The sequence below is a fragment of the Neovison vison genome, chromosome 12 (assembly GCF_020171115.1).
Source record: "Neovison vison isolate M4711 chromosome 12, ASM_NN_V1, whole genome shotgun sequence".
NCBI lineage: Eukaryota > Metazoa > Chordata > Mammalia > Carnivora > Mustelidae > Neogale > Neogale vison.
Genome location: NC_058102.1, coordinates 79,972,975 through 79,981,743, shown reverse-complemented (window position 1 = coordinate 79,981,743; position 8,769 = coordinate 79,972,975). Strand labels below are relative to the sequence as shown.

General features: G+C 35.6%; 1 long non-coding RNA gene across 1 annotated transcript; it reads right to left on the bottom strand.

The window, feature by feature from the left end:
• Nucleotides 1-4,016: 4,016 nt before the first annotated feature.
• LOC122891484 lies at nucleotides 4,017-5,464 on the bottom strand. The gene is made up of 3 exons (XR_006381288.1): nucleotides 5,347-5,464; nucleotides 4,367-4,456; nucleotides 4,017-4,278 (listed from the first exon to the last, which is right to left on the bottom strand). It is a non-coding gene; the product is annotated as an uncharacterized LOC122891484 (long non-coding RNA).
• Between the last annotated feature and the right edge of the window lie 3,305 nt (nucleotides 5,465-8,769).

Below are 8,769 nucleotides of genomic sequence, written 5' to 3'. Positions count from 1 at the left end.
TTGGCTATTGTGAATAATGCTGTAAAAACATGGGAGCACAGGTATCTTTTTAAGGTACTAATTCTATTTCCTTTTGCTTTATACCCAGGAGTGGGATTGCTGGCTCCTATGCTAGTTTTATTTTTAAATTTTTGAGGATTTTTCATAGTGTTTTAGATAAAGCCTTCACCAATTTACAATCCCATCAAAACTGTAAAAGAATGCCCTTTTCTCTACATCCTCAACAGCATTTGTCTCTTTTTTTTTTTTTTGAAGATTTTATTTATTTATTTGACAGACAGAGATCACAAGTAGGCAGAGAGGCAGGCAGAGAAGAGAGCAGGAGGCAGGCTCCCTGCTGAGCAGAGAGCTTGATGTGGGGCTCGATCCCAGGACCCTGGGATCATGACCTGAGCCAAAGGCAGAGGCTTAACCCACTGAGCCACCCAGGCACCCCGCATTTGTCTCTTTGATAAAAACCATCTTAACTGGTATAAGGTGATATCTTATTGTGGTTTTGATTTGCATTTTCTTGATCATTAGTGAAATTGGAGTACCTTTTCATATACTTGTTGGCCATTTGAATGTCTCCTTTGGAAAATATCTATTCAGTCCCTTGCTCATTTGTAGTCAGATTTGGGGGAGGGAGCAGCTATTGAGTTGTAAGATTTCCTAACACATTTTAGATATTAACCCCTTATCATATATATGGTTTGGAAATATTTTCTCACATGTCATATGTTGCCTTTTCATTTTATTGATTGTTTGTATTGTTGCACAGAATCTTTTTCGTTTGGTATAGTCCCATTTATTTTCATATTTGTTGTTAGTGTATTGAGGTCACATTCAATAAAAGTATTGCCATGACCAATGTCAAGGAGCTTTGTTCTTATTTTACTTTAGAAGTTTTATACTTTCAGATCTTACATTTAAGTCTTTAATCCAGTCTGAGTTGCTTTATCCGTAATAAAAAATCAGGGTTCAATTTCATTGTTCTCAGCAGTACCTTAAAACAGTCATACACCATGATAAAATGGGATGCAAGATGGTTGAACATATGAAATCACTTAATGGGGTACAACATATTAACAGAATAAAGGATACCAATCACTTGATCCTTTCAATAGAGTAAAAGCATTTGACAAGAATCAACATCATTTTATGAGAAAAACTCTTAACATATTAGGTGTAAAAGGAATGCCCCTCAACATAATAAAAGTTATATGTGGAAAGTCTATAGCTAACATCGTATTCTTTGGTGAAACGTTTAAAGTTTTCCTCTAAGATCAGGAAGAAATAACAACACACATTCTAGCCACTTCTGTTCAATATAGCACTGACGGTTCTAATCAGAGCATTTGTGTAAGACAAGACATAAAAGTCATCCTAATTGGAAAAGAAATAAAACTGTCTCTGTTTGGAGATGACATGATCTTATATATAGAAGAGAAAACCATAAGACTCCACCAAAAAAATGTTAAAACTAATAAGTTTAGAAAAGTCGCATGATACAAAATCATACAAAAAATTAGTTGTGTCCTTGCACTTAAAATGAACTATCAGAAAGAGAAATTGAGAAAACCATCGCATTTATAATACTGTCAATTATAGTGTACCTAGGAATAAATATAACCAAGGAAATGGAAGACCTGTACACTGAAAACTATAAAATGTCGATGAAAGAAATTGAAGATGAAACAAATTAATGGAAAAATATCCTGTATGTATATAGATTGGAAGAATTAATATTGTTAAAATGACTACCAAAAGATATATACAGAGTCAACGGTGTTTTTCATAGAAATAGTGAAAACAATCCTAAAATTCACATGGAACCACAAAAGACCTACAATAGCCAAAGGAATCTTGAAAAGAAAGAACACAGTCAATGACATCGTGCTTTCTGAGTTCAGATCATGTTACAAAGCCACAGTAATCAAAACAGTATGGTACTGGCATAAAAAAAGACACACAGACCAATGGAACAGAATTTATAATCCAGAAATAAGCTCACACATATATGGTGAACTAATCTTTGGTAAAGACACCAACTGGGAAAAGGATGGTCTCTTCAATTAAATGGTAGAGGGAATGTACAGTGGAATATTAACCATAAAAAAGAATGAGATCTTGAGATTTGCAAGAGCATGGATGAACTTGGATGTTATGATGCTAAGTGAAAGAAGTCAGACAGATAAAGAATTACCACATGAATTCTCTTACCAGTGAAATCTAAAAACAAACAAAAAATGAACAAAGAAACAGACCCATAAATACAGAAAACAAATTAGTGGTTGCCATAGGGAAAGGTGGTTGGGGCAAAGGTGAAGGGGATTGGGAGGTATTGACTTCCAGTTATGGGATGAGTAAGTCCCAAGGATGAAAAGTACAGCATAATGAATATAGTCAGTACTATTGTAATAACATTGTACGTTGACAAATGGTAGCTACAATTGTGGTGAACATAGTATAATGTATTGAACCGCTGAATCACTATGGTAAACCTAAAACTAATGTAACATTGTATGTCAAATATACTTAGTTTAAAACCAGTAAGATAAATGCTATTGGGAAAACTGTATATCCACATACAAAAGACTTATTGATTTGTTTTGTTTGGAATGTTTGGAATGATACAATCTGACTTGTTGGAAAGATAAAACAAATAGCCAGGAGTACTTTTTAAGAAGGAGCAATGAGTGTGAATGAGCTCTACCAGATATTAAATATACCAGATATTAAAATATAGTATAAAACATGACTGAAAGACAATGAAAAAAAATGGAAAGTCCAAAAATAAGCTGATATTAATATGAGAATTTAGCATATCACAATGGATCCAGAAATGGAACAAAATTAAGTTGGATCTATATATCACAATACACAGTAGGAATAACGGCAAATGACATCATAATGAGAGTATTACAAATATCTGAGAATTCCTTTATAACCCTATAATGGAGACAGCCTTCCTACCTCTGATTCAAAATCCAAATGTCAGAAAAGAAGAGACTGTCAAATTCAAATACATAAAAATAAAAATGTGTGGGGGAGGAAACACTAGAAACAAATGATAACCTGGGAAATAATACTTGCAACCGATATTACTGAAAAAAAGTTTCCATATTTGAAACTCTAAAAATCTATGAAGAAAAATACTAACTCCTGCCCCCAAAAGACAGAAAATATGGACATCCAAAACAGATGGCTTTAAGTTTGGTGAAAAGAGATCCAATATCACTCATTAAGAGGATGGGAATTAAAATTGTAATGAAGTGTATATTATTTATCTAGACCAAAATCCAAAAGTCAACCTCATACTCTGATAATAAGATGGTGGGGAAAGAGGCCTGTTGTACTTCTGAAGAAAGTGTAAATAAATTAGCTCAACTCCAATGAAGGACAATTTGACAATATTAATAGACATTAAAATTGCATATTTTCTTTAGCTCCAAAGTTCTATTTGAATATTTGGACTTTTAATGTAGTGTAATGACAAAATAATGCAATAACTGTGTTATTCTCTGCAATAACTGTAAAGCCTGGAATCCACCTATATATCCATATATAGCTCAGAAAGAATTCCTATCCTTAGCAAGATGAAGATCTATTTTAACAAGAAGGCACAGATGATTTGGTTGGGACAATCTGCTTATTTCTATTCAACTAAACAGGAGCAGAAAGGTGGAGGGGGGTGTCTTTGTTTTTCTCCTTTTTTCCTTCGAATGCTCATTTGCTCCCTTCCGTGAAACTTGTATCCAGATCCTGGTGTTCTGTCTTCCCTTGAAAGTCTTCTCATATCTTACTAATAACTTTGATTTGGACCTGGTCTTACTGAGGGTATATGGGGGTCACTCATCAAGTCTTGTAGCTATATTCTCCCAAAAGGATCGCAGTGTTATCAACACCAACCTCATAAGTGAAGAACCGTAATTTATACGTACATGAGCATCTTCAGTGCATATTATTGGCTCTTGATAAAAGGCAAATAGTAATGATGAACCTTGAAATACGCCTTTCCAAGATCCCAGCCAACAAACTGCATGAGCCATTTTGAAAACAGATTCAAAGGAAGATGTCCTGAACTTTCATTTCCCGTCTGCTGGGTTTCTTTGAAGTGGGAGTTAACCCTGACATGAAACAGCTCCAGAAACTGAGCCATACCCAGTTGTTTTTGGCCTGATAATTCAACCCCCAGTGATGACTCCCACACACAACTGGGTGTCTTTGATGACTCTGTCTTCTCTTCTCAGAGATAGGCTTCTTAGACATGTGTGTTTCCTATACTCTGCATTACAGCTTTTGGGGAAGAAGAAAATAATAGCTTCATTTAATGAATGAAATCAAATTATCTGCAAACATGAGCCCTTTTTGAATAGAACCTTACCTCCTTTATTCTTGTTTGTACTTGAGCTCTTTCAATTCAGAGTCTGCTAGTCAGTGGAAATAGAGCACTCATCTCCCGGCTGGCAAAAAGCTGAAGGAAGATGTAGGAATAACCCAGGAAGTTGTTTTTCATTTTTTTGAGGACAAAATAGGAAAAAAAAATTGTTTTGTTCATAAACATCATGGAATTTGCTTAAAAAGTCTTTAAAACTAAAGCCTTTTTTTACTGTAGCTTTGTTGAGGACTGAGGTGGGGATAGAGTACAAATTTGAGAAGAATCTCAAACCTCACCTCCTTTTATTGCCACACACTAGACTCTAAAAATTCCAACCACCTCCTTCTTGGAAAAAGCTAATCCTTAAAAAGCAAAACATGATCCTTACAGAAGATCCACATTCTGTAAATTATTTTAAATCGGGGTCAAAGTGATTTCCCCTTGGAGAACTACAGTACTCCTTTTGAAATCACTTTTTATTTTCGTCCGCTTTATTAAGTAGTTCATTTTTAAAACAAAAAAAAAAGTCGATAACAGGAAGCTTCTATATTATATTTCTGCCATACACACTCTGTCTTCCTATTACAGTCTAAAATGTATAAAATAGATGTATTATTTTTATTATATGCTTCTTTTTTTACAACCATGTTGCATTTATGGAGCTTTCCTTTTATGTATATGCTTTGTTTTATTTGACAATAAGCCTAAAAATTCCTTATAATTTTTTAGTGAAGAAATTCAGTTTCTCAAGATAGAGGTCCTATATAGTCAAATAAATAGTCTAGAGCTCCTGTAAAATCTCCACAAATGCTCTAGTTCTCTATTATTCTGTGTCCTTGGCCACTAAATCAGAATAAATATTTAAAAGATTCTTCTTGCAAATGGAATTAATGTGTCAGATTTTTACATAGATTCTTCTTGCAAATGGAATTAATGTGTCAGATTTTTACATAACTCTCTATATCGACATATTGTTATATACTTACTAATATTTAGCTCTGGGATGCACACACTTATTCTCTACTCAATCTGATGTATTTTCTGTTTGTTTCCCTCCAAAGATGACAGGCCCCTGGGGTCAAAAGGTCATATCTTCTGCTTCTATCTCTTAGAGAACCTGAAACAGTGTTGAATAGTAGACACTGAGTAAATACAGGGTCACAGTCCCCCTACCCACTTCCTAATTCTGCCCCTCACTACCATTCAGGTTCCTTGATGATAAAATGGGATTGCTTTTCCATTGCATAGGGTTGATAAGACAATGTATGTAAAAGGACTTCATGGACTATAAAGCTCTCCACAAATATTTGGCTGACCCAGAAAGGTTGAGTAGCACTCAGCTAGATGAAAGCTTTGGAGAAGCGGAGGAGAGTCTGGGCAACACATAAAAGAGAGGGACGTGACCAATCTCAGCTCTAAGGCCTCAGTGTTTCCTGGCCCGTTCTTTCAGGGCTGAGTCACTGATGTTCATGCTGCTCCTCTGGCTTCTGCTTGGAATAACATCCCTTTGTCTTCCTAGGCAAAAGCTATCAGCAGGTTTCTGTCAAATAAATAGATCAGTCTCCCGATCCCAGAAAGCTGTCAGGCTCCATGCTTTGCAACCATCTGTGTGTCCTTCTTGCCTTTTCTTCTTCCTCCTGCATGAGCAGGAGGAAGGACTGTTCATAGCCATTTCTTCCTTTCCAGGTTCATAGTTACCATCTTAGTCCAAGCTCTTGTTACTTCAAATAGAGAATGGGAAGAGATGCCAGAGCATTGGAAATAGGCAAATGTCCTCCTCCAAAAATAATAGTTTGGTGATTTCACTGTCAACCTCACCCCCACAGTTTGGAATTTATTATTAAAAATTAGTAAGCATCAGAAGGAGATAGGATCTTAATTACTGCCTAGCAATATTAGACAGCAATAATGCAGTGGGTACTTTGTGTGTGAACCCAACATTTGACAGAACTCATTCTCTCAAATCATGTGAATTAAGCATCTGCATGTGTTGGAATTACATGGAGGTCAGTACTTACATTCATCAGACATAATAGGTCTGTACCTATAGGTCTGTAATCTGTACCATTTTACACATATGTAACTATTTCTAGAGAGATAAATAATCTGAATAGGCTTCTGAATGTTTTTGACATTCATCCATTTAGTTGGGCATAGATGTAGTTTAAAAATTCTATTTATAATGACTGAGTTCTTAGAATTATCCATTTTCCTGTTGATCAATATTTAAACTGTTTCAAGTTTTAGGTTACTGTCAATAGGGCTTCTATGGATATTCTTGATTCCCACTGGATCAATACCTAGATGTGGAATTCCCAGGTTATCTTATTTAACTTTACAAGAAACTGTTAAACAGGACTCCAAGGTGGTTGCATCTTTGCATATGCCACTAGCAATATGAGTTTCCAGATGCTCCAAGTCCTCAGAAATATTATTATTGTCAGTTGTCTCAGCTCAAGCTGCTTTTATTTAAAAAAAAAAATACCATCAACTCAGGGGCTTTAATAGATATTTAATTCTTATTTAAATAGAGGATATTTTTATTTCTCTCATCCTACTAGCTTCCACATTTAAAGGTATTGCCTCTTTTTTCTTTTAATCTCACAGTAGAAATGTTGACATCTATAGTTGACAAAGACTAAAAAATTAGTGTATTTACCTAGAATACTTTAGTGCAATTACTTCCTTCCTGGTTTAATAGAATATTTAATATTTTTATTTTTAATGGTATGATTAATTCAATGTTACTATTGTTGCCTTATATATTCATTTTTACTTGTTTAGATTTATCCACATGTTTAATATTTTCTTTGTTCTCAGAAATTTCTTCTGAAATAGAAGAAATCATTTAGGTCTATTTTTGATCATTAACAGGTTATGTTTTTTATATCCTTGAAAATGTTTTAATATTTTACTTACTATTAAAATATAGAGTTGTTAAGCTTTGAATTCTGGGTTTTTGATTTAAACATATCATTCAGTGCTTTCTGTCTTCCATCTTTGCTACTGGGAAATCAGCTGCCAATCTAATTGGGATTTTTTTTTAATTTATTTATTTTCAGAAAAACAGTATTCATTATTTTTTCACCATACCCAGTGCTCCATGCAATCCGTGCTCTCTATAATACCCACCACCTGGTACCCCGACCTCCCACCCCATCGCCACTTCAAACCCCTCAGATTGTTTTTCAGAGTCCATAGTCTCTCATGGTTCACCTCCCCTTGCAATTTACCCAAATTCCCTTCTCCTCTCTAATGCCCCTTGTCCTCCATGCTATTTGTTATGCTCCACAAATAAGTGAAACCATATGATAATTGACTCTCTCTGCTTGACTTATTTCACTCAGCATCATCTCTTCCAGTCCCGTCCATGTTGCTACAAAAGTTGGGTATTCATCCTTTCTGATGGAGGCATAATACTCCATAGTGTATATGGACCACATCTTCCTTATCCATTCATCCATTGAAGGGCATCTTGGTTCTTTCCATAGTTTGGCGACCGTGGCCATTGCTGCTATAAACATTGGGGTACAGATGGCCCTTCTTTTCACGACATCTGTGTCTTTGGGGTAAATACCCAGGAGTGCAATTGCAGGGTCATAGGGAAGCTCTATTTTTAATTTCTTTTTTTTTTTTCCAATTTGTTTATTTTCAGAAAAACAGTATTCATTATTTTTTCATCACACCCAGTGCTCCATGCAAGCCGTGCCCTCTATAATACCCACCACCTGGTACCCCAACCTCCCACCCCCCCGCCACTTCAAACCCCTCAGACTATTTTTAATTTCTTGAGGAATCTCCACACTGTTCTCCAAAGAGGCTGCACCAACTTGCATTCCCACCAACAGTGTAAGAGGGTTCCCCTTTCTCCACATCCTCTCCAACACATGTTGTTTCCTGTTTTGTTAATTTTGGCCATTCTAACTGGTGTAAGGTCATATCTCAATGTGGTTTTAGTTTGAATCTCCCTGAGGGCTAATGATGATGAGCATTTTTTCATGTGTCTGATAGCCATTTGTATGTCTTGATTGGAGAAGTGTCTGTCCATATCTTCTGCCCATTTTTTGATGTGTTTGCCTGTTTCGTGTGTGTTGAGTTTGAGGAGTTCATTATAGATCCTGGATATCAACCTTTTGTCTGTACTGTCATTTGCAAATATCTTCTCCCATTCCGTGGGTTGCCTCTTTGTTTTTTTGACTGTTTCCTTTGCTGTGCAGAAGCTTTTGATTTTGATGAAGTCCCAAAAGTTTATTTTCGCTTTTGTTTCCTTTGCCTTTGGAGACATATCTTGAAAGAAGTTGCTGTGGCTGATATCGAAGAGAGTACTGCCTATGTTCTCCTCTAGGATTCTGATGGATTCCTATCTCACGTTGAGGTCTTTTATCCATTTTGAGTTTATCTTTGTGTAC